At 41.2% G+C, this 8,486-nt stretch overlaps 1 protein-coding gene across 2 annotated transcripts in view; it reads left to right on the top strand.

Annotated features, from left to right (window-relative positions):
- The first annotated feature begins 4,529 nt into the window (after positions 1 to 4,529).
- syn3 (synapsin III) overlaps positions 4,530 to 8,486 on the top strand; it is a 185,821-nt gene continuing 181,864 nt past the window's right edge. For both annotated transcript variants that reach the window (XM_071201829.1, XM_071201830.1), the window contains exon 1: positions 4,530 to 4,652. The gene's annotated coding sequence lies outside the window, so the exon portion shown is untranslated. The remainder of the gene's footprint in view (positions 4,653 to 8,486) is intronic.

Here is an 8,486-nt window from a genome sequence, read left to right as displayed (position 1 = left end):
TTCGGGGTGTGGCCATTTTGGATTCCCCTCGAGTCATCGCTGACGCTGTGGGTGTGGGAATTCCCTCTTCTCTGCAGTCCTCTGAGTCTGTAAAATGGCGTTGCTTGGCAACAATTACTGTTTTGCGTGTATTCACGTGGACGCGCATCTTAAGACCAGGCGCAGCTACGCCCGAGACTAATCAGGCTTGGTGCACTCGGTGTAAATTCGAATCACTACGTCGGACGTAGCTAAGCCCGACGTTAGAGTTAAGCCCTACTTTTTTACGCCCATCTGGTGCACTCCACTCCAGAGCCCTAGAGACATTTGATTTAATTAAAAGGTATAATATGTGATAAACTGAAGAGCCCTTTGGGAGCCGAAAGAGCCGGCTCTTCGGTGAGCCGAGCCAAATGATCCGGCTCACCAAGAAGAGCCTGGAATTCCCATCACTAGAATGAATGACTTCTTCTGCGAGGATTTATAAAAGCAGCTGGAATCCCTTAAGTTGCTATTGGATAAAAAAAGTTAAGAAACGCCCCTATACGATGCGCCCCTATACGATCCGCCTCCTTGCTGCGGTCTGCAGCCAGACCCATCTCTACAGTTTAAGACCTGGGGTGAGATGGGTCTGACTGCAGACCGCAGCAAGGAGGCGGATCGTATAGGGGCGGATCGTATAGGGGCGTTTCCTAACTTTTTTTATCCAATAGAATAATGACACTCAGCAGAAATACATACTGTAGGTGGCAGTAATTTAATTTAAGGGATTCCAGCTGCTTTTATAAATCCTCGCAGAAGAAGTCATTCGGTCTAGTGATGGGAATTCCGGCTCTTCTTGGTGAGCTGGATCATTTGGCTCGGCTCACCAAGAAGAGCCGGCTCTTTCGGCTCCCAAAGGGCTCTTCAGTTTACCACATATTATACCTTTTAATCAAATCAAATGTAGCCCTGTTTTGACTAATGATTTATATGTGTACACATATATCACTTAAATTATTCAAGACATCCTTTGTACTGAAGTATTCAAAAGTAAAAATGACATGTTTAATATAAATGATTTGCTGTGGCCAATTGTTTTCATTGCATTTACAGACCCGTGTAACTCTCTGATACCACACAATGAATGCATTGACTTGCTTGTAGAACCACGCTACACAAAACAGATAGCAACACCTATAAAAACTATTTAAAAAAAGGGGCTACTGTATCAACCTATATAAAGTATACATATAGTTTTCTCCCTGCAGGAGAGGGGAGCGTGCTTTGAGATCAGCTGCTAGGCTGCAGCGGGGAGAAGAGGGGGACAAAAAGAGATCTCCGTCCTCCGTGTTTTATTCTTATAGAAGTAAGAAGATAAGTAATGGGGCAGAAACCCTCCTTTTTACGCAGCGGTCCAGACATTGACATCAAACGGCGACACATATTCAGTTGCCAGTTACTTTTGGCATTAGGACAGGGATATCTAGATACTTTCCAAGGTTTGACATAATGAATTGTGCTACTTTTAAAGCAAGCAACGATGTTTTCAAATCTGTAATCAAAAAGCTCCTCAAAAACACTATAGAAGCAGTTCCTGCCGTTGTTACGTTAGTTCAAACAGTAACAACGGACTACTTTTCTTAGCGGATGCATGTCAATTTAAATCAATAAATAAAACTATTTTTTAAATCAATAAAATCTTTTTCTAAATCCATAAAAGCATTTCAATTATTATTGGGAGTCATGTCGTTACTTTGTTGAGAATGTGGCCATGTGTAATAAGCGGGATAATGTCCACATTGCATAGTGTGCCTTCATGCCGATCTAGATCCCTCCGCAAAAACAAAACAAAAAACGGCTCGTTCGCCGACCGTCGTTCACTATAGGATCCGGCCCTATACGATCCGCCTCCTTGAAACTGTAATGGAAATGCGCCAAGGCCTCTGACGGCCAGCGAGGCAGCCCGAGGCCTGAGCGAGGACGCTTAGGGACGCTTAAACGGGGCTACCCCGCTGCAGTGGAAATGCGCCATAACACACAAGTGAACATGTGGTCAGAAGATCTACAAGGGAAATCAGAAAACCAGATAGACTGAATCTGTAGTTGAGAGACTGATCCATGTTAAAATGGTGTAAATGTTTAGACAATTTCCAAGTTTGTGCTGGTTAGCATTCTGAGTACATTTAGACCAGATGTTTATTTGTTATGGCATGGTAGAGAAATCAAAATGTTTGGTTAAAATTGATGTTGTACTATTTGTTTATATTACCTCAAAGAAAGGGGGATGTGTTGATTAGATAGATACACACTCCTACCACAAGGTGTCGCCACATAGTTGTGACCTGTGTTTAAATCCACATGTACGGTAAGGGACCCGAACAAGACCTCTTGATTAAACTTGGCTAACACTTTAGCACGGAGCACGAGTCAGTTCATTAATAGACTAACAAACAAAACACACCTTGCAGGTGCAACTCTGTGGCTTGTGTCCTTGATTATATGTTTAAATCATGGATGTTTAAAGCTCATATTTGTCTAATATTAGTTTACTTTTCATTAATGAAGTATGACGCTGCGCTGTCAGTACACTTGTCCCTGTTTGTGATTGGTCAAATGTAGCTAACCCCGCCCCTTTCACGTGAACGTGCTCTCAGCTGGTGAGAGAAACTCTGGCTTGATTTACCGAGTTGATATTAACCAGCGTCGTAGGACCGCTTAGCGAGATCTCGTTTGTTAGTTTGTTGTTGTTAGTTTGTTTGTTACTCAAACACATCCAGGGTATGTTGAACTGGCTTTGTAGTACAGGGCACAGGTGGCTAGCAGCGCTAATGTCAAAGACACAGACATTATACATTATATTTGTATTTTACCAGGATGCAGTGACACAAATATTTGGGAAGGCTTAGCCTTCCCTAGCCTACAGCACCCGCCGCCCCTGGCTCTATAAACATTGATTGATTGACTGCAGTGGGGATAGAACCAGTCTTCCCCTAATCCGGGGAGCAGCACACTAACCGACTGAGCCACAGCCTCCCTCTTTGTATCATCTGTTAGCAGCAGTTTACATCCTGCAGACACCGAGCTAGCATCATTAGCATGTTGGAGTTGTTTTCCTGGTGAGTGCAGGCAGATATTCTCTCTCCTTGAGTGTGCTTATTACAGGTGTTTAGCATTCTGTCTGTCCTACAGCCTGATCTGCACCTTAAAAAGGGCAACCACAAGATCATGCCTAATTGCAGCGCTAATCAAGACGATGAGGACGATCATGAGGTTGATCAGAAATATAATGGAGGATAATTGTGTGTGTTTGTAAATGTACACACCAATGTGTGACATGCATATTTCCTTATGGGATAATAAATGTTCCCTAGGGGGACCAGGTGTCCTTTCTATCATTTGTCCCGTGTCCCACACATTGAGACAATGTCCCGCATTTGATTGACACTTGCCTTTCTTAAACTTGGCTTTAATCCACTGTTCGTTTTGAAAACAAGAGAAGGCTATCTCCATTAGCTGAGCCAGATGTCAATCAATCAACAATGTCTGTACATGTATTTATGTGTGGGTGTAGCCGCTGGAGGACTTTTCCTAGAGAGTCATTCGTGACATCTGCCTGTTTTGATTTGCTATCGCTTATGGAGGTGAATGCCATTTGAAGCAACACTACATGCGAACTCACAGGAAACACCAGGCTCTTGAGATGAGAAAACTATCGATGTATGGATGCTTTCCTCCACAAAGAAGATGAGCAAACAGAGGTTCCAGCTGAATGAAAGAACCGCCGTGCATCACTCGGTGTCACACAGCTCAGCACACTGAGAGCTGAGCAAGAGGACGATCGTTTGACCCTAACCCTTCTCACCAAGTATATTTAAGTGATTTACTTGCATAGTTTGTGCAAACACATCAACCTATAGTAAAGCGTTCTTATTCATTTGAATGAGAGAATAGTTTCAATAGAGATGTTTATTTTAAAGATAGATATTATATTTAAACCGGCCCCTCTCATCGCGGTAAAACAGACGGGACACTTTGCCTCCATCAAATCCAGCTATACTAAAATAGAGCTTCACTTGGGACTTAAGGCACCACCTTGAAACCATTATGTTCTCAGAACTCTGAGATAATAATGGTTTTAATTTAGAAAAACAGGCTGGATATACTGTATCCACCCTGGATAATGTATTGTTTAAAATATTAGAGTCTCATGGCGGTGTAATTGAGGGCACATTTTTTTATATACAAACAGATACATTTGACTTTAGACACAATTCCGAGGAATTTTGCAAAATGAACAACAAAATAACGCATTAATAAGCATTTCAATGACATTTCTTGTATTCTTCCTGCTTCACATCTGATCCCCTTCACTCCCAGACACACCGAGCGGCTCCGGAATGAATCAGTGATGAGGCACGACACCCTCACGTTCCCGGCATGCATTGTGTGTGAGAGAGAGAGAATCAGAGAAAGAGAGAGAGAATAAGAGAGAGAGAGAGAGAGAGAGAGAGAGAGAGAGAGAGAGAGAGAGAGAGAGAGAGAGAGAGAGAGAGAGGGCTTGGCTGGGAGGCTGAGGAGGACCTGAGCGCAGAAGAAGAAGCAGCAGCAGCAAAACCAGAAGAAGAAGAAGAAGAAGAAGAAGAAGAAGAAGAAGACGGGCATCCTCCTCATCCTCACTGACAGCTGCTCAGGTAAAAATGCGCGTTTATCCCCGACATCCTTCATACGATGGGTTTGCAACGTTTGACAGTGTGTGTGTGTGTGTGTGTGTGTGTTTCCTACTGCGGGCTGTGCTTCGGGAGGCTCTCTCACACACCGGCGAGGATCCTCTCCTACGGTATACGGTGTCATTTGTACTGCACGGATAAGATGGGGCGACCTGTGATTGTGTGTGCGTGCGCGCGTGCGTGCGGGGGGGGGGGGATTCCCTCAGTTATATCTCACTCTGCAGTGTCATATGGGTATCCATTACATGACTGTGCCGGGGGTTACAAAGGAGACACTGGTTATTGAGTCAGTTTTTTGCACATCTTTATCACAATAATATGTTTGTATTTGTAGCTGACATGTTTTAACCAATTTATTTGTGTACATTTGTATTTATTTGATTGTTTGGTCCATACGTGTACTTTGTTCAAAAACTCATTTTGCAGAAACATAAAAAAGTCAAGAGACATGCTTTTTTCTTTACCGAAGCAGCTAAGCAGTTTTAAAATAAATAAATATATCAAAGCAAGTACATAAATCAGTAAAGAAAATGGAAAAGGACAGACAACAACAATAACAACAACAAGCAGCCCAACTGATGATACAACGAATAAATTGACAATTCATATAAATAATAATCATATAAAGGATGAATACATATCATATAATGAACATCAGCACTGACACAGTCTCGCTTCTTGAAAATATTATTAGATGTTGTTGAAATATTTAGGCCTGTTGCAAAATATATGTATTCCATCAAAGGACCAGTGTATCGGATACAGGATGGTTTATTTTCAGAATATAATATTACATAACTATGTTTAGTGAGAAGTAAGAACCGTTGTGTTTTTTAGTAAGTGAAGTCAAACATTGAAGCTGCGTACTGGAAAAAACAAAAGGATGAACTTGGAGACACTCAAATGCTCCGTAAGGTGTGTGTCCAACTGTCTCCGAGGGACTTCCTTTACATAAATAGTCGGTAACATCTTTAAAATACTAATTTAAGCCTTTTTGAGAAAATCGAACGAGACGTAGGCCCAATGGCATCCCTATCATACTGTTTTCACCAATATATTACAGGTCTCAGATATATACAAAACATGTCTCTGGACTGTTTGGCTGGAAATACCCAACAGGCCATGCAGCGCAGCATCCCATGATCCCCTCTGTTTCAGCCCTGTTTCCAAAGTGCTGATTCTCTGTCTGTTACTTTAGATGAAAATAATAATAGAATCTCTTTACACAGAGGGGACACTTGTTTATGTATAACATACATGGACAAGTGGACTTTGGACCTTTACATGTTGAATTAAAACCTTCTTACTAGATGTAAAGGGTAGGGTCTCACTAAGAAAAAGATGATGTTAGTTGAGTTATATTTGTATCAGATTAAGAAGTTTGTTGGGTGCTTTTGTTGACACATCTCTGATCTCTTAAAGCTTAGTGAGATGTCCATGGTTTGTGTTTATAAGGCAGATATCGGTGCTACAGTATGTTAACAGTGAATATACCAACATGTTCATCATCAGTGAGAGGCAGCTTGTATTCAGACACGGTGCCTTCAAACGCCGTCCGGACTTTCATAAGCCCACATGTGACTACCTCAGTGGATGCAGTCTTAAAGCTCAGCCCTTAATATTAAAAATAGTGACGCCATATTGTAAAATAAACACAATGAAATATTAATCAGGCCATCAGGAGGCAGGCATAAGTATTGCTTCCATAACCTGGTTTCTCTTCTGCCTTTGAACAGACGCTCCTCAGCATGAAAGCCAGGCAGCCAATAATCATCTATTTTTTCTCCTGAACTGATACATATCAAAATAGTAGGGTGCTTTTTTCCTGAGTCAGCAGTTTGCGTTCAGCAGACATCCAGGAGGAGAGGGTCCAGTGAGTGATGGGAGCACTCCGATACGTTGTAGTAGTGTGGGGGCCGTTTGTTGTGAATGGAGTCTGAATCAATATGCTGAGAATGATTCATCAGCTGCCCGTTAGTCATACTTCCAGATGAATGGAATGCATGTTGTACGGCATTAAGTGGGGCCGTGGCTTTGTTTTGAAGTGCTGAAAGCTAATGTTTGATTTTTCAGCATATTCAGAACTCTTAAAATGTACGCTCCAATGAAATCTCTCTGATGCCAGGCTCAACTAATGAATAACAACCATGTTATACCGGAGTTGTTGCTCCTGGGTTCCTCAGATGAACTGTAGTAAATCTGTCCCTGGGTGCATCCAGCATGTACTCACCTTCAGTAGCCCCGCCCACTTTTGTGTTCATTCTTGCACTAGCAGTGTTGTAAACAATGAATAGATTCAGGCCGTCCACAGAGAAGACGGAGTACCCGGTCAGTCAATACCATAGACTGGGTATGATCAATACATGTGCGTCTTTTGGAAACTCCTCATCACAGCTAATGATGCTACGGAGGCTAACGTCCGTCGTCAAAGTATATTGTTTTATTGTTAAAAGTCAAAGTTAATTTAAATACTGCATGAAATATAAAACACTGACAAGCCAATGAAATCCCAGTCTAAGTGTCAGCCTGCTGCCTGGCACTCATCTGCAGCTTTATCGTTGAATTGATGCCTCTTGACCATCGTAATTGGGCTCCCTGTAGATCAAAATGCACGGTATTCTTCATTTTTGATGTGATTAGCAAAAACCTCAGAATCTGTATTTCCCGCCCGTCACATTACAGCCAGTACTCAAGTTGTAAAAAAAAAATCAGGGGGGATGGTGGATTTTATGGGGACATAATTTGTGCTGATGGGTGGGAGACCAACCAGCATAAAGATAATCAGTATACTCCTAAAACAACATGCATGTTATGGATGTTCAGAACTCCTTTCCTTGCTCTTGACCAAGGCACCTCAGAATTAGAGTCGGTCCCGGGCTGCCATGGCACCACTAACATTTAGGGTCAAGTGCAGAGGACAATTAGTGCAAAATCTTTTTTTCACTTTAATTTAAAGGGGGGGAGGGGATACAAAAATGTGGTTATAATGGAAGTCTATGGTACAAATCTTGTAGGTTAACAGTCACTCATTTATTATTCAGATGGATCAGCTGATTATACTAATAATAAAGTCAACAGTTTTTAGAATATTGAATTATAGTGTATTTTTTCAAAAAAGCAGTTACTGGTATACGATCAAAACTGGTATCTAAAGGGTTATATTTTTATCGTAATGAATTAAATCATTATGAAACATTTGAGGAAAAAAATTAGAAAAATATTGATCCGTCATAATTTTATTGCAGTTCAAATACAAATATTTTATGTTAACATTCCCAATGTTACTTTTTTAACAGGGCATTAAGTGCAAATTGAAATTGTTTACACAATATGAAAATATATTAAAAGATTATACAGATAATACAAAATAGGACCAATGTTGTCAATGGCTGCCTTCTCCACTCTCCCCCATCTCATAGAAGTTTCCAAAGATTTTCATAATCATGCTTTTTGGTCTAAATTTTTCTGGCTCTTGCTTTCGGATTGTTAGCTAAGCAATGGCTTTGAAGCCAAGTCTTGACATACATCTGGTCTGAAGTTCTGAACTTGTTCAGTGGAGGGCCTTGTTCACTGCTTGAAGGAGGGGTTTCAGCTCTTCTGGTGCTGGTGGTATGATTTCATCAACAGTTTTGAGTCTTACCATGCAGCTAGCTAACACGAGAGAAAATGTAGCTAAACTCCAAACTAAGTTGTCATTGCTGCGTATGTCCATAGATTCCACCTTTGGTGACTAAAGTAGTGAGTAATGACTAAGATTACTGACTCTTGACTTACCTGAAATGTTATTTTTAGTATTTT

The sequence above is a fragment of the Pseudochaenichthys georgianus genome, chromosome 23, assembly GCF_902827115.2.
Source record: "Pseudochaenichthys georgianus chromosome 23, fPseGeo1.2, whole genome shotgun sequence".
NCBI lineage: Eukaryota > Metazoa > Chordata > Actinopteri > Perciformes > Channichthyidae > Pseudochaenichthys > Pseudochaenichthys georgianus.
This window is presented reverse-complemented; position numbering and strand designations above follow the sequence as displayed.